Source organism: Odocoileus virginianus, chromosome 22, assembly GCF_023699985.2.
Source record: "Odocoileus virginianus isolate 20LAN1187 ecotype Illinois chromosome 22, Ovbor_1.2, whole genome shotgun sequence".
In the NCBI taxonomy this organism is placed as follows: domain Eukaryota; kingdom Metazoa; phylum Chordata; class Mammalia; order Artiodactyla; family Cervidae; genus Odocoileus; species Odocoileus virginianus.
The window spans coordinates 51,673,347-51,696,822 of record NC_069695.1 but is presented as its reverse complement, the minus strand read 5'-3'; the positions used below and the strand labels follow the sequence as shown (position 1 = coordinate 51,696,822).

Sequence of the window (23,476 nt, the reverse complement as noted above, 5' to 3'; positions counted from 1 at the left end):
CTCTATGTGACCTTATGAACTATAGCCCGTCAGGCTCCTCTGTCCGTGGAATTCTCTGGGCAAGAACACTGGAGTGGGTTGCCATGCTCTTCTCCAGGGGACCTTCCTGACCCAAGAATTGAACTTGCGTCTCTTACATCTCTTGCATTGGCAGGTGGGTTCTTTATCACTAGCATCACCTGGGAAGCCCCTTTCATAGCCTAAGAGTGTTTGAAAAGAAAGTGGGCTTCTGCCATCATTTGGATTCAGGGTTTGATGCTGTAAGTGGCAGACACCCCACGATAACAAGACATTGGGTCCACAGCAGGTGCAGTCACAGCCTGGGCGGCGTCACTCTGTTCTCCTGGATGACCAGCCCTGGGCTCTGACCGATGAGCATTCCCAGCTGCCGTTTTCAGCGTATTTTCCAAACAAGTTGATGGCTGACCCTTCAGTGGCTACAGTGTTCTTTTGGAATCCTAAATTCAAAAGTGTATTTTTCAGAATCCATACTGAGACGTCTGCATGACAGCAAACATGGCAAGCTGCAGCTCCATCCAGCCCAGAGCCTGGTGCCTGCTAAGGAATGTTCCATGGGAGGCAGTGCTCCTCTCTGTGTGATGTCAGTAGGAGATGCTTTACCTACACAATGAAGTTAGACAGCACCTTTCACAAATGTGAGGAACTCCCTTTGGTGTTGTCCATTGCACTTCTCATCATAATTACACTCAGGCATGTTTCCGACTTAATATGATCAGCATCATATGTCCAAAAACTATACAGCACTTGGTCAGATGTTCGGAAAGAGAGAGTTTAAGTCAATCTTTTTTTCTAGAATATTAATTATGCTGTTCAATCCTATGCTTGTTCTTTTATTGTTTGGATTTTTTTAGGGGAGATGGTAGAGCCCTTAATCATACATACTCTAGGTCCAGATGACCTGAATTTGAACAACCACTTCGTCTATTACTAGCTGTGTGACCTTGGTCAAGTTACTTAACCTCTCTGTCACTCAGTTTTAACATCTATAAATCAGAATAAAATAATAATAATGATAATATATACTCAGAGGTATTAATAACTGTGATGAGCTTAGAATACTGCTACATATAGAAATAGGTGTTACTTGTTATTTTTTTCAGCTGTGAATAAGATTTCATATTTTTTTTTCTTGAGGTATAGTTGCTTTACATGGAGAAGACAATGGCAACCCATTCCAGTACTCTCCCCTGGAGAATCCCATGGACAGAGGAGCCTAGCCGGCCACAGTCCATGGGGTCGCCAAGAGTCAGACACAACTGAGTGACTGAGCACATACATAGCTACCTTTCATCGTGAGCATCTTTTATAGCTCCATAGGATTTACCATATTAACATCAAACTCTGAGCCCCCAAATATCAATTTCCATAACTTGCACTTGAGATGGTAGAAAGAAAGTCATGATATAAACACTAAATGATAAATATTCTGCATTTTCTGTATTCAACTTTGCCTCAGGCCACACTCTCACTCTGGCTGGATGACACACACTGGGCGCTGTGAATTGTTGGGGTTCATTAGGATTCGACCAAGTGTGGGCACCTGACAAGCTCCTGCGGCTTCAGGGGGGTTCTGACAACCTCGCCTGGGGGATGGATTTTACACCCTGGTTGACTCAGCACGTTCGCCAGGCCTGTGTGGCTCCAGGGCATGGGCTGAGCTGGACTCTGGGTCCCGTGGCCAGTCCCTGGATCAGCACTGACACGATCTTCTCTATTCTCCCCGGCCCTGAGACAGGGCGGCATCAGAGTCAGAGCAGCAGTTTGGCAACTGCGCTTGGGTCTCAGGGCTTTTGCTTGTTTGTCCTTGTGTCTCTGCCACGCTGACCCCTCAGCCTCTGGTCTGCAGCCCTCTGGGGCAGACAGGGTGGCATCCTATGACGAAGAGGGTGTTTTCTTCCTTATTCACTTACGGTGACTAAGGAAACCTTTCTGCTGGGACCTCCTTAGGGCCCTTCAGGTAGGACTGAATCACAGACCCATGTCCTCACCGGACAAGGGGCTGGAAGTGGAAGGCCACACGCGGACCCCTGATCTCTAGTCACACTGGGTGCTAGCTTAAGGCATTGCTGGGCTCTTGTAGCCTCCTTACAGGTGAATGTTTTCCCAGTTAACCCAATCACACTATTTTCCCTCGTGTGTGTGTGTGTGTTCAGTCGTGTCTGACTCTGAGATACCATGCACTGTAGCCCACCAGGCTCCTCTGTCCATGGAGTTCTCCAGGCAAGAATACTGGAGTGGGTTGCCATTTCCTCCTCAAGGAGATCTTCCCAACCCAGGGATCAAACCTCTGTCTTCTGCATCTCCAGCACTGGCAGGCAGGAAGCCTGCCTCCCGGGAAGCTGTTTGATGGCATATGATATTTTGTTTTGAAGTATATCTCCAGAATGAAACACAGTGCCCGACACCAAGCAAGGGAAGCTCTTCAAGGCTGATATCCCTTCCTCCTGACTCAGAGACCAAGGAAGCCAGACACTCCCCCTCTATATGTTATGGGTAGCCAAGTTTCACATCCTTGCAAACTCTATGAAACAGGATTTTCAACGATTTTGAATGGTTCGGCAGACTTATCATGAAGTTATTCTCTGAATCGGTTGACAAATATATCAACCTTGGCTATGGTACTGTAAATATTTCAGAATCCTTTTGGAAAATGCTTTCACTTTGAGTCTCTAAGAGTCAAAATCTCCAGTCATTTCCAGCATCTGCACACATTTCATCACCTTTATTCAACTCTCAAACTTTACTTCATTAATGTATATGGATAATGTTCCCTTCTGTCACATCTTATTAAGAACTAATGAAGCTCTTCTAGACTTAATTTTAGGACTCAGTGGCTGTCTGCATTTCCTTGCATCAGCATTCACTTTTGTCATCACAGGCCTTGCTAATTCTCCTTCCCACCGCAGCCAATTTTGTGAGTCAGGATGGCCTGCAGGCTTCCTTCCTCTGTGGGATTCTGTTCTGTTCAGTCCTCGTTTCCCCATCCCAGAGACCTCAAGGTCAGTAAACATGAGTGCAAATTTGATCTCACACTCATCAGGAGCATAAACAAGGCTGTGAATGCAACCCTGTTAACAAACACATTTTCCCTCACTTTTTTATTTTCATTTTTTGTTGTTTTCCATTGCTGTTTTAGGGCTATGTTGTATCTCCTTTGGGGAATGAATTCAATACAATGAGAACAATTAAGTGCATTTTCAGAGTTTGAGGGTTTAAAATTCTCTGTCATCACCTTGATTTGCTGTCTAAAAAAAGGAAGTAATGCTGATAATAATAACAATAGTGTCACCAACAGCAAGAGTATTCACGTACCATTGATTGCAAAGTGCTTGGGGAAAGATCACAAGCCTGGTAATACAGAGTTAGTAGATTTCAGGTACTAACCAACTTTTAATCTTCCTTTTCTTTCCATATAGATACACACTGTTAAGGATAATTAACTGTTTGTGAAAGCTAGTGCCCTTTCCTTAGGGAAAAGGATATATACCATTGTGGTGTGTGTGCTAAGTCACTTTAGTCGTGTCTGACTCTTTGTGATCCCATGGACTGTAGTCTGCCAGACTCCTCTGTCTATGGGATTCTCCAGACAAGAATACTGGATTGGGTTGCCATTTCCTTCTCCAGGGTATCTTCCCAACCCAGGGATCCAGCCTATATCTCTATGTCTCCTGCATTGGCAGCTGGGTTCTTTGCCACTAGCACCACCTGGGAAATGCACCATTTTGGTAAAATAGGCTAATTCCAATGAATCCTTCTCGAACCTTCTTTTTCCTCCTGACCTCTCATTATCAAGTTGCAGTAGAAGCTTGCAGTTAATTGGCCTGTATTTCAAAATTTGTACTTGTGAGGGGAACACAACTCAAAAGTTTTTACATGCTTTCTGAAAATGAACTGCAAGTCAGCTCAGATATTTAAAGAAAAAGGAAGTCTCTTTTTACAAGATTTCTAGGATGATTCATGAACTTGTTCGCCTGCCATATTTACCTTGGGAAAGAATCAACACCATGTCTGCATGTTCTTTTATGTTACAGTGTTTATAAGCCAAGAGCTAAAAATAATCCTCTGATATATGCATCAGAGAATTCCTGCGGAAGCCCCAGAGAACAGACCCGTGGTTGCAGGAGGAGAGGGAGGGCGGGGATGGGGAGGATTGCGAGCTTGGGGTTAGGAGCTGCCAACTATGATATGTAGGATGGGTAAACAGCAAGGTTAGACGTATAGCACAGGGCACTAGATTCCATATCTCATGATAAATCATAAAGAAAAGGAATATAAATAAAGAACATGTAAATATGTATGTGTGTGTGGTGCTAAGTTGCTTCAGTCATGTCTGACTCTGTGATCTTATGGATCATAACCCTCCAGGTTCCTCTGCCAGTGGGGTTCTACAGGCTAGGCTACTGGAGTGGGCTGCCATGCCCTCCTCCAGGGGAATCTTCCCGACTGAAGGATTGAACCTGAGTCTTTTATGACTCCTGCGTTGGCAGGTGAACACTAGTGTCTCCCGGGAAGCCAATATAGATGATAGATAGACAGATGTAGGTATAACTGAATCATTTTGCAGGACAGCAGAAATTCACATAGCATTGTAAATCAACTGTATTTCAATAAAAAAATCAATTATATTTCAATTAAAAATTCCTGTGAAATAATAAATCCCATTAATTTCTCCATGGCATTGATTTCATAAATTTACTCCAACCTTATTCTTTCCTATGTGCATTTGTTAAATGAAGACCAGTAACAAACTTCATATTACTCAAATAGACAGATTTTTTTTAAAGTATTCTGAAGTTAACGCTCCAATAGCTCAATATAAGCAATTAGCATGAATCTACCAATTAAACACTGCAAAGCGAATCCTCTTCTTCTAAGGCATTTATTAGAGTTACAAGAAGGGAAAGAAAGTTAGCTTTAATTTTTCTGGCCCACGTGCTATCACTCTTGAATTTAAACAAGTTCGGCTTGATATTAAATCTTGCAGAAAGTACTGTCCTTGTGTGTAATGGCAGACCATTAAGATATAGAGGAAAACATTCCATTTTCCATTCCATTTTCCAGATGTCTCTGCATATCCATGATAGATTTAGTGAAATCTATTTTGAGTTCCCTTCACAGATACAAGTGTCCTTCTCATTGCCTGGACTTGATCAGGAGATGGGAGGATTCCCAATTGGTTGGCAAGAATCATTTCTAATTGGTTGACAAGAATCAAGTTGATTTGTGATGTGTCCTGAGAAGGTGGAGGCCACATCTAGGATAAACAGTGTGTTTGGGGAGCAGTGGGGCTAGGTAGAGTCTGACAAGCACATGTGAAAACATCTTAGCTGCTGAGTGCCTAAAAATGAGTAAAGTGAAGCTCCTTATATATATTACATTAAATCATTTATATTCTGTGCATGTATATAGCATTAAAAATATGTAATAGTCACATGAATACTACTGGAGCATGCGAGTGTGTGTGTGTGTGTGTGTGTGTGTGTGTGTGTTGAGATCTCAGTCGTGTCCAACTCTTTGTCACCTCAAGGACTGTAGCCCACCAGGCTCCTCTGCCCGTTGGAATTCCTAAGCAAGAATACTGGAGTGGGTTGTGAGCCCTTCTCCAGGGGATCTTCCCAGCCTAGGGATTCAACCTAAGTCTCTTGAGTATCCTGCGTTGGCAGGTGGATGCCTTACCACTGCACCACCTGGGAAGTCTTACTTGCACATATCCAGCTGTTAAGCTTTCATCTAGAAGTGAACATTTTTATTCATTGAATCATAGTGACAGTAATTGATGATAAATGAATTAAAGTTTTTTTTTTCTATATTACCATGAGATGATTTATTTTTGTTAAGTGTTTCAGTCTCCAAAGCAAGTGCCTCACCATCAATTTATCAGGTTTATGTGGAGCTTCCGAGGTTCATCTGCACCAGCTAAGTCTCTGCAGCAGTCCCTGACTGCTCTCGGCCTCTCTGCAGGTGCGTCTTTTCGTGTGTACAGTGAGCGTGAAGTGAGCAAAGAAAAACTAAATCAAACACAAATCAGCAAAGGAAGTCTGACTCACGTAAGGAAGCAGCAACTTGACATGTGGCCCATGGAGGAGAGAAGGAGGATAAGCCACAAGAAAGATGAACGGGATTATCACAAATGGTGGACAATTAGCTACCAGAGATAAGACATAGTTGCCTTTGTTTCCTTTTTGAATTCGATGAATGGTGCAAGACTTCAGCAAATATGTATGTAATTTTACTAATGTTTTCCCTACTAAGTCCCTCATTGAGACCAGATGAGGAACTGGTGGTGGTGGTGTTTGGTTGCTAAGTCATGTCTGACTCTTCTGCGGCCCTATGGACTGTAGCCCGCCAGGTTCGTCTGCCCGTGGGATTTCTCAGGCAAGAATACTGGAGTGGGTTGCCATTTCCTTCTCCAGGGGATCTTACCAACCCAGAGGTCAAACCCACGTCTCCTGCATTGGCAGGTGGATTCTTTACCACTGAGCCACCTGGGAAGGTCTGGAGACGTGCCCAATGATGAGTAAAACATTTGTGTTGCTTTTTCCATTTTCCAAGAAGATGCAGCTGGGTGAAGAAGAGACATCTTACCCCATATGGCTTTGTGGTTTCCTTTGATCCAGTGTCAATGCTCACAGCAAGAAGAGCCAACACAGCTGATATTTCCCTGTTTCACCTTAGATCAGATAGGTAGAATTAAGGATATTTACAAAAACACAAAACCATTGTTTCGAAATGTTGAGGTATATTGAAAGGAGTGTATCAGGATGTACCGGTTCTTATGCATCAATTACTGCTGAGCTTGAAGAGGGGCTTGTTGAAGGCACTAAGCCAAAACACTTGTGTGGGTTGTTAATACTATTTTCTCATATTAAAATGTTCAGGAAAATAACCCTGTTCTTTGCACTGCAGCATCACTGCAAATTAACAAGGTAAGAGACAGACTCTCCCTTTTTGTAAACTGCCCTGTTTTCTTTCTTAACAACAATAATGAAAACAGTGATGCTCCTCACAGCTACATTGTGATCTTTTATACCTACACACATATCTTTTCAATTTATTTATGACAAACCTTGTGGGACAAATAAGACAATCCTAAATCATCCAGTGGAATATCAGAAGGATGTTGAAGGTCTCTGTTAACTGTTCGCAGAGAAAAATTATGCGGACATATGGATTGGTTACCAGGAGATTTGAGTTCTGTTCCTAATGCCATTTCATAGTGACCTTAGTCAGGTCATACAGTTGTGTGTGTCTCTTTGCTTCCTTAAGTATAGAAGTTGAATCATAAATCACTGTTGACTTTATGTGTGACTGTTTAATAAAGGGTTAGCACACAGATAAACATAACACTATGTGTAAGACATTAGAAGAATCTCATTGTGAGTGTAATTATTAAAATAATTTAAACAAATATCTGTGACATACAACTGGGTTAGCAGTATATTTTATTATGTTGATAGATTTTTCTTGCTGATATAGAGAGAAGATGAATAGTATAAAGATTAGGACCCAGATTCTGGTCCAACACTTATTGAATTTATAGCCCAGCTCAGCTGTGGATCTTTACAAAGGTCACTCTACATTTTGGACCTAGTTTCTCTTCTCTGTAAAATGGGATAATAATGGTAGGTAAGTAAAAGGATTAACATGAGGTTGAAGTAAGTTTATAGATGCAAAGTGGTTAAAAGAGGGCTAACACATGTATGATGATCATTATACAAGTTAGTTACTAAATTCTGGCAAGTATTTTAGTATTAACTGATCTATCTTGAATTATCATGGATAATTTATTCCCTTATACCAAACACTGAGTCTTCATTTTACTTGGCTGTGTCATATTTTTCTGCTATGTAATACATTTACTTGAGTTATATTTATACTTCTAGCCACTTATTTAGGTTAGTTTGAGAGTAATTTGGTTTGTCGGTAATAGGTACTGATCTTTCTGTGATGTATTAATCTTTCCATTTGTAATTCTGATGATATACATGAATGATTATCATTATGTTATGTGGGATTTTAGTTTTGTGTCATATCATTTGATAAGTGAACCTGTCTTATATATCTTAAAGCATTTTTAAAGGAAGGTGAAATGAATATCTGGATATTGAAGAAAGAACCTGGCTTGTAGCAGCAAGTTCAAAATATTTGACCTTAAAACCTAATTCATTGATTAGTCAACACCTTAAGATTTTTTTAGAGTATTTCTGAGTGATAGGAAGTGTGTGCAAAATTTGCATTTTATTCCATAATAACTTTGTTGTAATATAAATAGTGCATTAATTTATACAATATGGAATGATGCAGCACTGCTTACCCAAGGTGATAGGAAGCCTACAGAAGCTGACACAAATATATTTTGATGTTCTTAATATCTTAAACATTGATCAGAATGTGTGTATGTGCATTTGCCTGTGTCTATATCTGTATGTAAATTTGACTAAAAGCAAATTGGCCATAGATTTTGATGAACATAAGTGAAAATCACTCAGTCGTGTCCAACTCTTTGTGACTCTGTGGACTGCAGCCTGCCAGGCTCCCCTGTCCATGGAATTCTCCAGGCAAGAATACTGGAGTGCATTGCCATTTACTTCTCTATTTGATGACCATACATAGAACCAAATATTTTAACAGATTCTTTTCCTTTTAATTTTCCTTTATTTAATTTAAGATGGAAATTTTACTGGGCTTATATCTGTAATATCTTTTTTATCTTAAGGTAAATATAAAGGCGCCATTTAGGAACTGAGTTAATGGGAGCCATATGCACATGTGAAGGTGTTTTCTGAGTTCATTATCTGCCAACACAGCAGGCCAGACTTAAGTAGAACAGACTAGAAGTGTTTGGATAAAGGCCAAATAGTGATAAATTTGTCATATTTTCATTGACTCACCTAGTTTAGGGATTTCAAAACATCGTGAAAGTTGCCAAGGAAATATGTTTGGTCTAAATACTGAACAATGATAGAGAGTAGATGAGTTAGATCATTTGAAATCAACACAGTATAGAAAAGGAATAGTTGAGGCCATATAGAGACTTCAGGTCAATCTCAATAACTTCATAGACTATCATATCTCACTAATATTTTGAGTTTGCCATATCAGCCCCTTGCCGACAACTTGTGTTTTTGCTCGTGATTTTTTGGGCTCCAAAATCGCTGCAGATGGTAACTGCAGTCATGAAATTAAAAGACCTTCACACCTTGGAAGAAAAGGTATGACAAACCTAGACAGCACATTAAAAAGCAGAGACATTACTTTGCCAACAAAGGTCACTCCAGTCAAGGCTATGGTTTTTCCAGTAGTCATGTATGGATGTGAGAGTTGGACTATAAATAAAGCTGAGCACTGAAGAATCGATGCTTTTGAACTGTGGTGTTGGAGAAGACTCTTGAGAGTCCTTTGGACTGCAAGGAGATCCAACCAGTCCATCCAAAAGGAAATCAGTCCTGATTATTCAATGGAAGGACTGATGCTGAAACTGAAACTCCAATACTTTGGCTACCTGATGCGAAGAGCTGACATTTGAAAATACCCTGGTTTTGGGAAAGATTGAAGGTGGGAGGAGAAGGGGTCAACAGAGGATGAGAGGGTTGGATGGCATCACCGACTCAATGGACGTGAGTTTGAGTAAACTCTGGGAGTTGGTGATGGACAGGGAGGCCTGGCATGCTGCAGTCCATGGGGTCACAAAGAGTTGGACATGACTGAGTGACTGAATTGAACTGAAGTGAATAATATGCAATGCAATATGTGTTATAATGATTGGGTTAGTCTATGAAATGAGAGAGCATTTGCTTTTAGATTACTTTAAATTATGTAACAACTTGAAGTCGGTAAGCTCCACAGCAGAAATGGAGTTTGTATGTCTCCGTGAACTCGCTCCAACATTCAAACAGCACATTCAGCTTGATATTGCTGGTGGTGGCCAGTGATGCTTTTCCATTTCAAGCATATGCTTTCAGCTGTTTTATGAGAATTGCTACTTAGAGCAATGATGTGAGACACTTGATCCATAATCTTCTATCATAGTTTTATCCCTTGAAAATTTTTCAACTGATGGCAGGGTATAGATGTTTCTCAAATTGTTCTAGGAATAGGCGTTATACAATTCTGACTGTTTCATCATCTTCACCACACTATTATAATATCTACATTATTATAGTTTGTTCTCCTCTCTAGGGACACATAACAAAAGAGGAATCTTATGGTGAAAACTACACAACTTAATGAAATGGATAATGTAGTTGGCACTTTTTCCAGCATAGTGATTCTAAAATATTTAACAAATAAAATTTGCGTTTTCTTTTGACTTTGCTATATACAACTTCTCTTTTAACTTTTTCCAAAAGTTTCTTGTGTCTTCAGAATATTTAAAAATGATTTAATTCCCAAAACAGACATTTTAAGATACTTGGCTTGTTTTAGGGGAGGATCTTTCAAGAATATTTTTAAGATTAAAGAGGTCAAGAAACTAACTGATACTCAGCATTTACCCAACAAATATCTATTGAGAGCTAGCTATATTTTTGGCTAGGTGTAGGATAAAATTTTGAGCAAAAGAGAGAGATTATGCTCCTGTGAAGATTATAGTCTCCTCCTAAAATCTGTTCTTTCATAGAATGAAAACAAAGACATCTTTATCTGGTAAACTCTTAGTTTGTATAAACTTTGTTGTTATTGCTCAGTTGCTCAGTTGTGTCTGACTCTTTGTGACCCCACAGACTATAGCCAACCACGCTTCTCCGTTCATGGAGATTCTCCAGGCAAGAACACTGGAATGGGTTGCCATGCTCTCCTCCAGAGGATCTTCCTGACTCAGGGATCGAACCCAGGTCTCCCGTATTGCAGGTGGATTCTTTACCCACTGAGCTGCCAGGGAAGCCCAAGAATACTGGAGTGGGTAGCCTACCCCTTCTCCAGGGGAACTTCCCAACCCAGGAATTGAACCAGGTTCTCCTGCATTGCAGGTGGATTCTTTATCAGCTGTACTATCAGGGAAGCCCTTTGTATAATCCAGTGGTCTATTTACGATAGTGATGCTAAATATACCATGCCAATAAAATGTATCAGTTGATTTATACAGTACCCATCATCTAGGATCACAGTCAAGGTTGCTTATTCAGTCAACAAACACTTTTTGAACACCTAGAGTATAAACATATTAAAATGTTTTAAATTGTTTTGTAAAGTCCCTCATATGTGCGTGCTAAGTCGCTTCAGTCATGTCTGAGTCTGTCCAACGCTGTGGACTGCAGCCTCTCAAGCTCCTGTGTCCACAGAATTCTCCAGGCAAGAATACTGGAATGGGTTGCCATTTCCTCCTCCAGGGCACCTTTTTGACCCAGGAATCAACCCCGCATCTCTTACGTCTCCTGCGTTGACAGGTTTGTTGTTTACTACTAGCTCCACTTACTACATGGAAAATTAAGTGCACCATCACCATCTTCAGATACGGACGTAGTTCCTGTCCTCAGGGTTACCTCCTAGGGAAGAAAATACATGATTATTGCTCTTTATATTCAAAAGAAGCCCAGAATGTCACAAATGCTCAGAGATGGAGCATCTCATATGCCCTCTGAGGCTTAGAAGAAACTTCCTGCCCTGAGATCGCTTTGTGTCAGGTGATTGGAGGGAGGTTTGGTTTAGTGGTCCATGGAGCATGTACCGGGTGGATAACTGAAACAGCACCGTCTAACAGGAAGTTCTCTGTTGACGGAAATATCTTAGGTAAGTGCTATCTAACTTAGGAACCATTTGGCACCTGTGGCCAGGGTGTGTGAGGAGCTGAATTTTTAATTTTATTTAATTAGAACTTAAAGTGACGTGTGGTCCCTCGATTGGGCAGCGTTGGGTTGGCTCTTGCCAGGCCGAGAGCATTGGAAACTAAGAAAGAAGCTGCTGCAGCAGGCCAGCCCCAGGGGACGCGCTCAGCCAATGGCTGTGAGAGCAAAGGCGGAAACACGCGCTACGGGATTTTTAGGGAGAGGGAGAGATCCAGGCGACTACCACTTCCTAGGTGAGCAGCCTGGTACACTGGGCGTCACTCAGTGATACAGGGAATGAGGAAGGAGAGCAGTGTGGGTCAATAAGGACCCACAATCTGCAAGGTGAAGAAGGAGTGAGACCAAGATGGGGACCTGAGTGGGCAAGAACCACTTGGGGGCAGACATGGGGACCATAGCGGAGGGGATTGTTAGGTAGGTGATGGACAAAGAAACTCAGGAAACTGTGGTGCTGCTAATTCTAAAGGACCTTCAGGAAGGGTGAAAGTTTAAAAGTCACACAGAAGGTGAGCAAAATAAAGATACACCATGGAATATTACTCAGCCATTAAAAAGAATTCATTTGAATCAGTTCTAATGAGATGGATGAAACTGGAGCCCATTATACAGAGTGAAGTAAGCCAGAAAGGTAAAGACCAATACAGTATACTAATGCATATATATGGAATTTAGAAAGATGGTAACGATAGCCCTATATGCAAAACAGAAAAAGAGACACAGATGTACAGAACAGACTTTTGGACTCTGTGGGAGAAGGCGAGGGTGGGATGTTTAGAGAGAACAGTATCGAAACATGTATATTATCTAGGGTGAAAGAGATCACCAGCCCAGGTTGGATGCATGAGACAAGTGCTCGAGCCTGGTACACTGGGAAGACACAGAGGGATTGGGTGGAGAGGGAGGTGGGAGGGGGGATCGGGATGGGGAATACATGTAAATCCATGGCTGATTCATGTCAATATATGGCAAAAACCACTACAATATTGTAAAGTAATTAGCCTCCAACTAATAAAAAAAATGGGAAAAAAAAAAAGACCAAGTGCTGATTCCCAGAGGATGGGGAATTTGTGTATCAGAAGTGATCAGAGAAAGTTTCTTTCTTTTTTTTTTTTTTCTTTTTATTGTAGTGGTTTTTGCCATACACTGACAGAGAAAGTTTCAATAGAGACATAAGATCTCTGTGGGTTTTAATGATCGAGAAATAGGTTCTTGATAAGGCGGTCTTCTAATGTAAACTTTTAACTTTATATTTAAACAAGTAAATAACTCTCAGGACTCAATCACCCTTTTATCTCTCAAACAAACTTCTATCCTAACTTATTGTCAGGAAACTTAACCAGATACTTACCAGAAGAATGAGAGAACCTGCAGGAAATAACTCAGGGAAGGAAGCCTTGTTTTCATTGATCCAAAGGGGATGGATTGTCATCACTGCTCCTTTAAAACACAGTTGTTATTTTAAGTCTATGCGTTGTCTTCTGTGTACATCCAGCCCTTTAGAGAGTATAAGCATTTCTTGTCCTCAGGGTCATAAAGACTAGTTTTCCTGGCACGTTCAGAGTCTCACACAAGTCACAATGAAAACTTTTAGATGTTGTAGACAAATGCAGCCTAAGGAACAGCAAGTGGAACCCTTTTAAGTTATTTTAGAATTCTTGATTGGCTGGTTCTTTTCCATCTTACTAAGCAGCTGGGCTCCGGGCTCCCGTGGGGGCTGTGGGAGCAGAGCTCTGCAGTGGGGCTTCCTAGTGGTTTGCAGAGGAGACTACAGTTTCATAAAGAGGTGGGTGAGAGGCGTGAGTAAAATAATAGTTTAACTAGATACCAAGACGTAGCCCTCAAACTTCATCCGTAAAGCAGAGGCTGACTGAAAAGGATGATGTGCTTCTGAGCACAGCTGGAGAAGTTTATCCTGAGAAGCTGTGTCTCTGCTCCCTGTCTTGAGTGTTTTTCCCGAACCATCTCAGCGGGATTGGCCTGACTGCATCGTTAGTTCTCGAAGGGAAGGAGGTGCCTGTGTACTTTGGGAAGAGCTATCATACTGTCACAAGCAAGGGCTCAAAGCAGGGGAAAAAACAGTCAAATGTGGCTAAAATGTTTAGAAAAGAATCCATTAAAAAAAAAAGAGAGAATCGATTAAGTTAGAGCAGTGGCCAAAGGTTTATTAACTCCTCACAGCCACGTGGTCACCTCTGTCATTCTCAGTTTAAAGGGAGAAGTTCTGAGAGAATTGACAAATTCTAAGTCCAAATGACAATGAGGCTGAACTGCTTGTTATATCAGAAGTCAAGGTGGTTATGAAATGCTATCAGACTCATGCCAGCTCGAAGTGACCATCAGTAAAGATGATTATTGCAGTGCATTGAAGAACATTAAATGTGTTGTTTCCTAGATGAACTGTTTCTCAGAGCAAGCAAACAGTTGCTTGATGAGCAAAGCTTTCTGCTTTATGGAATTTACATAATCAAAGAAGAAGAAATAACAGACGTAGAATATCACGCTTTTCCAACTCTTAGCTCAGAAGTAAGGAATCTACGTAATGATGGTAAATAGCGATAAATCTCATGAAAAGCAAAACAATCACACGTTCTGTGACCCCTCCCCAAGGAGTATGTCCTACATTGTCTGTGGAGTGCATGCATGTGTGTGTTTGCTCAGCCGTGTCTGACTCTGTGATCCCATGGACTGTAGCCCTCCAGGCTCCTCTCTCCATGGGATTCTCCAGGGAAGAATACTGGGGTGGGTTGCCCTTTCCTCTTCCAGGGGATCTTCCTGACCCAGGGATTGAGCATATGTCTCCTGTGGATCCTGCATTGCATGTGGATTCTTTACCACTGAGCCACCTGGGAAGCCCCTATGAAGTATTACTGCTCCCCCACCCCAAGTCAAACCCAGTCCGGCCAGTTGCCTGTCCTAATCTCCCAATATAATGGGAATACAGCACAGAGGGATATGTTAAATAAAACCACAGTGATAAAATTCTAGAGAATTTGGCTGGAGGAAATTCTATAAAATAAGCAATCTGGCATCTTCAACAATGATTTGCAAACAAAAACAAAACCTAACAATAAACCAGCACAAACAAGAAGGGAATGATATAGACTGAAAGTAGGCGTATAAAACAATGAATTAAACCGTATAAATTCTTTCATTTTTTTGGCAGTTGGGAAAATTTGGATACTGCACATATATTTAAGGATAGTATGGAGGTAGTTAATATTAATTATAAGAAGATAATAATCTTGCAGTTATTTTGGAGTCATTTTTTGGAGATGCAGCTATAGCATTTGGGGTGAAATGATACGTTGTCTAAAATTATGTTCAAAGTAACTGGGAGGAGAGGCAGAATGGTGTAGGGGAAGTGTATTTTGTGGGTCAGCAGAATTGTGCAGATAGCTTTGCACACCTACCCAGCCAGAGCTCTTAAAGGTCACAACCTGGAGAAATCAGGTATTGGAGAGAGAATCCAGGTTAATGTGAAGTGGAGGAAAAGTATATGGCCCCACTTGCATTTGGAGAGAGAAGTCTTTTTTTCAATTTCTACCTGTCTACGTAGACATTCCATATATATGGCTCAGATGGGGAAGAATCCATCTGTCATGCAGGAAACTCGGGTTTGATCCCTGTGTTGGGAAGATTCCCTGGAGAAGGGAATGGCAACCCACTCCAGTATTCTTGCTGGGGAAAGCCCATGGACAGAGGAGCCTACAGTTCATAGGTTCAAAAGTGTCAGACATGACTTAGCATCTAGCCACCACAACCTGTCTATGTATTGAGGGTTCTTCTTTCATGCCATCATTTGAACTGGGTCCCCTGTGGTATTAGGAAGTACTATTTTCTTTTGTTCCTGAGGTTTCTCGAAACTTGAGCACCGGCACTTATTTTCATTTATGTTATTTTGTCAGCAATGCAAAAATGAGTTAACTTTGAACCTCTTGCAATTTGTCAGGTGTTCTGGTGGTGTTTTTTTTTTTTTTTTTTTTTGGCCAGCGTTGTCAAATTCAGACATCACTCCTCGAACACCAGGTCGTGAACTCTTGCTAACTTCTACATTCCTTAGTAATCAAAATCCTTCACTTAGGGAACATTGGGTTTATATTTACACTGGCAAACTGACACTACTATGACTCATAGCCACTAAACTCATGGGATCCTCTCAGAACTGCCTGGCCTTTCTCCTATCTTCTCTGGGTAGGCTGCTTTCTCCCTCTCTCTGAAATAGTCATTTCAAATTTTATAAACTCTACTCCGAGACTCCCTACTTCACTCTGACTCTCAGCAGATAACCATTCTTGCTATTTAACCTTGCAAATAGAAGTTATCAGAAGAACTTCATCAGCTTTCCTGTATCTATAGATAAATATAAGTGTTTAGCACTCGTCTTTAATTTTTTATTTTTTTTTGTGGTCATGCCACACAGCATATGGAATCTAAGTTTCCTGACCAGGGATCAAACCTTCGCCCCCTACATTGGAAGTGCAGAGTCTTAACCATTAGACCACTAGAGAAGTCCCAGCATTCATCTTTCTCTCTTCCATGGGTAGGTGATAGAGGCCAATCCCTGCTCTAGGAAAGACTCCCTTCATGCTTTTTAGATAAACTTACCTTGTTGATTATCTTTCCTCCCTATTTTCAGCTTTTTCCCCCTCTCTCTTCTTGAGCCTCCCATCAGTATTGAAGTATGGCTTAGGCTCTATTTTAAAAGCGAAATGAAACAAAAATAACTCTTCCTGGATGTCATACGATCACCTCATCTCCATCTAATCATAGCTAAACTTTTGGAAAGAAGCAGCTTTCTACAGCAGTTAATTTTCTTTGCTTCCCACTCACTCTTCAATGTCAGCTCTCTGGCTCTGTCCCACTGCTCAGCGGATCCTGACATTTCGCGGGGACCCAGTAATACCGACTTCCGCCAAGCCAGTGGGCGAGGCTCACTCATTGTGGACTTGGCTTTCGGCTTTTCCATCATCTTCAACACCCGGGAGCGCTTCCTTCTCCCTCGGCTTTTGTGACTGTTCCCATCATGTTCTCCCTCCCTCTCCCTGATTACCAGGTGGTTTGTCTCCCTCCAGTCTCTAAGCATTGATGTTTTTCCAGATCCGATTCAAGGCTACCTTTTCTTACTTTACCCTATTCTTAGGAAATCTCATATACATCTATAGCCTCAATGACAGATATACAGAGTATTTTCCACTTTATTCTCCTCTTGAGATATTTTTTTTTTTTTTTGCCACACCATGCATATGTGGGATCTTAGTTCCCAGACCAGGGTTCAAAACAACACCCTATGCATTGGAAGCCTGGAGTCTTAACAGTTGGACCGCCAGAGAAGTTCTGAAATCTTTATTTTGGATGCTGGTTCAGTATTTTCAATACCTATGTAGAATTCCCCATGAATGTTCTAGAATCATCCCCATCCTAAAACTGACCTCATAATATTACCAACACGCTTCAGTTCAGTTCATTCGCTCATTTGTATCCAACTCTTTGTGACCCCACGGACCAGGCTTCCCTGTCCATCACCAAGTCCAAAAAGACCCTCCAAAATTGTTCCCTTATTCATCATCCTTTGAGTTGTCTTAGTTAATAAGTTTGCCTCAGATTGATTCATAGCAACTATTACATTCTTATGAAGTCCCAGGAGATGTCTATAAAGTAGAAATTGAATTCTATTTCTATTAAAACAGAAATAAAATCTCTCCTTATCCAAATCTGGCTGTCCTTATGTTTTACTGAGATGCTAAATGATAGGGATTTCATTTCAGTCCAATCAAATGCAATGTATGTTATTCAAAAAATGACACATTGTGCCCAGCAAATATTAATCATAAAAGACTATGTGCTTATCTTTGAATTTCATCCATAAGGTACATCTTACTTGGAAATTCTTCCATTAGCCACCTGATATAGCCAACAGTCACAGTGATTTTGCCTCTGCTCCTCTGCCTCTGAGAAGGATGCCAGAAAAAAAAAGCAAAGGAAAAAGGTAGCAGTTTGGAGCTTTTATACTTGTCATCTTAGAAAATTACTGAAGGTCAAATTTTGTTTCTTTGTCTCCAAATAATGGAGTTAGATAAAAGCAAATTGTTGTCTTTTAAGCAGTCAGAAAATTAGGGTGTTCAACAAACACCCTGATAGGTTTTTAAAATGGTTAAGGGTAGAAGGAGAGGGTAAGGAAAAACATTGAAAGCTATTACACAATGTATTTCAACTTAAGTGTGAATTGGCTAATATGTAAAGAAAATGAAATTGGACTGAAGAAATCAACATGTGTGAGTTTGAGTCCCAAGTCTTCCATAAAGCCTTGGCTTTGCTGAATCATGTAGCAACACCATGACTCAACATTTCTCCAACTCAAAAAGCCCAGCACCTCCAGCAATTCATGCATGTGAAAGTATTTGTCATTACAGTGTTATAAAATTGTAAGCTACCGTCCTTTACAAAAGTCCATAGATTTCCAAGCTCTCAGAGAATAAGATTTAGCTCCACTCAAGCTCAACATTTTTAAAGCTTCTTGACGTGGGAAACCTTCCATCTTTGTATCCTGGGGGAACCCAGAGAGTGATCAAAAGGACCTCCTAGAAATTCGTGCTGCTGACAATGTCAGCAAGGCAAGCAGACCCATGAAGGCAACCTAGCCCTTTTGTGATCATCCTGGGGGACTGTGCACCCAAAGTTCAGGCCAGGGCACAGACTTATTTTCATGTATCACCTTTCTCTTCCTGGTTATTATAATTTCACTGAATACAAGGGTGACAAATATCTGTTGCACGCATGAATGCTAAGTCACTTCAGTTGCATCCAACTCTTTGTGACCCCATGAACTGTAGCCCACCAGGCTCCTGTGTCCATGGGATCCTCTAGGCAAGATTACTGAAGTGGATTGCCATGCCCTCCTCCGGGGGAATCTACCTGACCCAGGGATCGAACCTGCATCTCTTACGTCTCTTGCATTGGCACCCAAGTTCTTTACCTCTAACGCCACCTGCAAAGCCCAAACATCTGCTAGGAGATGCTTAAGAAAGAATGTGTTTATTTTTGCCCAGTTGAATAATTTCTAGATGTATAAAAATTCTATAGGTCAAGCCCGTTACTAATTAAACAAACTTTAAGGGAACAGTTATGACTTTAGCCTCCTTTTTATTTGGGGGACAATTTGTTTGGTCTGTTTTATTTTTTTTTCTAGTCTTCTGATTTCATCCCAGTTGGGCAGCCTCTGCCCATCCTGCCCCTGGAGAGACTGGGGTGGCCTTGAAGCCCTTTATGCAGGACCTGCTGGTGTGAGCTTTCCCCGGCAGGCCTTTGCTCTCTGCTTTACTCCCTCGAGACTCAGGCAGGTCACGCACCGAGTCCTGCAAGTGGTACCCATGTTCCACTCTCCGTAGCACAGTGGACATGCTATTTTGCTCTTAATCTGCCACTCTTCCTTGCTTGGTTAAGAACTGGTTAAGAATCCTGCAAGGAGATGCCGGTTCCCCTGAGCCACAGGGGAAGCCCGAGAGAATAATTCAGCTTTTCCAGATACCCAGCAGACGCACCTGGAGTATCACTAGGCTGGAAAGACCCATTCTGTCAGCTGTTCTCCTGGTTGGATCAGCATTTCACTGGCTTTCAATTTATAATCCCACTTAGTACAGAGAATTATTGTGTGTTTTTAAAAATTTGGTGGAGTATGGTTGCTTTACAACATTGAGTTCGTTTCTGCTGTGCACATTGATACAGCCTCTATGGAGAACAATGCAGCAATTGTTCTTTTTTTTAATTTATTTTTATTAGTTGGAGGCTAATTACTTCACAACATTGCAGTGGGTTTTGTCATACATTGACATGAATCAGCCATGGAGTTACATGTATTCCCCATCCCGGGTAGCAGAGGATAAAATGGTTAGATGACATCACCAGCTCAATGGACGTGAATTTCAGCAAACTCCAGAAGATAGTGGAGGTCAGAGCAGCCTGGCGAGTTGTTGTCCCCGGGGTCAGAAAGAGTCAGACACAACTTAGCGACTGAAAAACAACCAGGGTAGCTCTATTTTTGGTTTTTAAAGAACAATTGCTGTTCTCTCAAAACAACTCGAAACAGCAATTGTTCTTAAAAAAAACCCCGGGGACAACAACTCGCCAGGCTGCTCTGACCTCCACTATCTTCTGCAGTTTGCTGAAATTCATGTCCATTGAGCTGGTGATGCCATCTAACCATTTTATCCTCTGCTACCCTCTCCTTTTGCCTTCAGTCTTTCCTAGTCGCAAGTCTTTTCCAATGAGCTGGGTCTTTGCATCACATGGCCAAAGTACTGGAGCTTCAGCATCAGAACTACCACTTGCTGTAGCAGTCCCACTCCTGGGCATATACGCTGAAAAAACCATAATTCCAAAAGGTAAAAGCACCCCAGTGTTCACTGCAGCACAGTTTGCAATAGCCAAGAACATGCTTCTAAGACATGGAAGCAACCTAAATTTCCATCAACATATATAGAAGATGTGGTACATATATACAAGAGAATAATTGTATTTTCCTCATCTGTTCATATACCCGTTAAACTGCTAAACATTTGTGCAGGGTTCGATGTTTCTGTTGCCAAAATGAAATATACTTTAGCATCATTTCATCACCTAATAAAATGGTATTAGTCACTCAGTCATGTCCAACCCTGTAATACCGTGGGGTGTAGCCTGCCAGGCTCCTCTGTCGGTGGGATTCTCCAGACAAGAACACTGGAGTGGGTAGCCATTCCCTTCTCCAGGGGACCTTCCCTACCCGTGTCTCCCACACTATGGGCAAACTCTTTACCATCTGAGCAACAGGGAAGCCAAATAGATTGGTGGACTCTTTATTCTCTTACTCTTTGGTGGGAAATAGATTGCCCTCAGTGTAGTGTGGTAGTGCAGGTTTAGTCACCAAGTCGTGTCCGGCTCCTGCGATCCCATGGACTGTAGCCTGCCAGGCTCCTCTGTCTGTGGGATTCTCCAGGTGAGATTACTGGAGTGAGTTGCCATTTCTTTCCCCAGAGGATCTTCCCAACCCAGGAATTGAACCCGAGTCTTCTGCATTGCAGCAGATTCTTTACCACCTGAGCTAGTATGCTTACCTGCAATTAGAGGGTAGTCACCAGATATATGCTGTAAGATTCTTTTAAACTCAGTGGCTAATAAATACATGCAATTGTTCCAACTGACTTTTAAGAAATGCAAATAAAATGTTAAGAGATGAATTTTACCTACAAAATGGGGAAGATTAATAAGAATACTAAAATGTCAACCAGCCTATGGAGATGTAGGAAACCTCTATGCTCCTGGTAGGTATATAAATTTGCATAAAATTTCCAAAAGTCATTTGTCAATATTCATTAAAAGACTCTACCCCTCGAATCAGAAATTTTACTTTTGGGAAACTCTCCCAAGGAAATAATTGAGCATGTTCATATAATAAAACAGTTACAGAGCCAGCAATGCAGTCTTTTTGCAACAGCCCCAAATGGGAATAATCTAAGGGTTTAAGAGTAGATGGAGAGGTGAAGAAATCATGGCCTAGTTGTACAGTGTGCTCATTAACATGCAAGGATGGAAATAAATTTTCTGACTTGGCAGGACAGTCACATGCATGCTTGCTAAGTCATTTCTGTCGTGTCTGACTCTGTGACCACATGGACCTTCCAGGCTCCTCGGTCCATGGGATTCTCCAGGCAAGAATCTTGAGTGGGTTGCCATGCCCTCCTCCAGGAGATCTTCCCAATCCAGAGATCAAACCCACATCTCTTACATCTTCTGCATTGGCAGGCATGTTCTTTACCACTATATCACCTGGGAAGCCCAAGATAGTCACAGCGTACTGTTCAATCGAAATATAAGTCATTAAAAAGAATGGGCAGTCTTTAAAAATCTTCACATGTGGAAGTGATTTTCTCTGGGTGGATGGCTATTGAGTGGCTTCCTCTTTCTCCCCTGCTCTTATTCTCTTTGTCTCTCTAAATTTTATTTTTCAAACAATAAACACATGACTTTGTAAAAAACTAAGATATTAGTTGAATAAATGTTCAAAAATAACCTCTTTATATGATGTCTCTTTCCTCTCCCCAGTTCCCTCCAGGGACAGTTCACCAGCCAAGGCGCTCAGGGAAGGACATTCTTGTCAGTGTGGTTTGTCTGTTACTATTATTTGTTTGGCTACACCAGCTCTTAGTTGTGGAATGCAGGATCAGTTCCCCAACCAGGGATCGAACTCCTGTATTGGGAGCAGGCAGTCGTAGCCACTGGAGCATTAGGGACGTCCCTACTTTTATTATTTTAAAAAGAATGTGCTGGCGCTCAGTAGCTAAATCATGTCCAACTCTTTGTGACCCGTGGACTGCAGCCTGCCAAACCCCTTTGTCTGTGGGATTTCCCAGGCAAGAATCCTGAAGTGGGTTGCTATTTCCTTCTCCAGGGAATCTTCTCTACCCAGAGATCAAACCTAAGTTTCCTGCTTGGTGAGAAGATTCTTTACCACCATGCCATCTGGGAAGCACCATTATTATTTTAAAGGAATACAGTTCATTGATTCCCTCACTCTCTTCACATAGGCAGACTTTGCGAAGGAGAAAGGAGAGGAGAAGAGACTACAATATTCAGACTGGGGAGAACCAGTCATTTGATTAATGTATATACTTTTTCTTGATTTTCACTGAGGAGGGCATGAAGATGCCAAATCCTTTCCAGAGCTGGATTTGTTTTATGAATGCAAATAAATAATAGTCACCCATTAATTTAATAGGAAACTCAAGATTAACACCTAAGCAAGGTCATTGTGGACTTTTTATTTTTTCTCACTCAATACTTTAAAATGTTGAAATAGGCAGTTGAGTAACAAAGCTTTACCCTTCCACTGTATTTAAATTTCATTAAATTATATAAAGTCACTTACAATCTTGGCTTCAAACTTGCTGAATCATTTTTTGGCTTATTTTGGGCAGTATGTGAAATTTTTCTTTCACCACCCTGTCTTTGTAACATTGTTTAAAGAGTCTCTTCAAATGGTTTACTTTATTTATACTTCATCTATGTTCCCGCCTTCCAAATAAATAACGTAAGTATCAGTAACATTTATTTTGGCCCATCTTTACTCCTGAGATGGGACAAAGCCTGCTGTGCTCCCTCCATCTGTGGGGTATTTCTGGAATGTTGAGAGAAAGACATTTCTGATTATTAATTATTTTCTTTGAATTAATTTCCAGTGATGGTCATACAATTTTTCTTAGCACTTTCCAAAACATTTCAACAGAATTAAATTTTTTTAAATTAGTAAACTTCTATTTGTGTAAAGTAAATTGCAAATAGGAAGGTTGGCTATTGTAGTTGAGGAAGAATAGACTCAGCATGACTTCTCTGTTGTTGTTTAGTTGCTAACCTACTCTTTGTGAGCTGATGGACTGTAGCCCACCAGGCTCCTCCATCCCTGGGATTTCCCAGGTAAGAATACTGGAGTGGGTTGCCTTTTCCTTCTCCAGGGTATCTTCCCCACCCAGGGATTGAACCCGGGTCTCCTGCATTGTGCCAGGCAGAATCTTTACCACCAGGGAGGCCCATCACTTTTTCAGTTCAGTTCAGTCACTCAGTCATGTCCGACTCTTTGCCACCCCATGGACTGCAGCACACCAGGCCTGTAGTGCATGCATTAAAAAATGCCGAGCACTGAT

General features: G+C 41.3%; 1 pseudogene; it reads right to left on the bottom strand.

Moving 5' to 3' along the window:
- Positions 1-1,536: 1,536 nt before the first annotated feature.
- Positions 1,537-23,476, bottom strand: part of LOC110127021 (aurora kinase C pseudogene) — a 36,994-nt pseudogene continuing 15,054 nt past the window's right edge.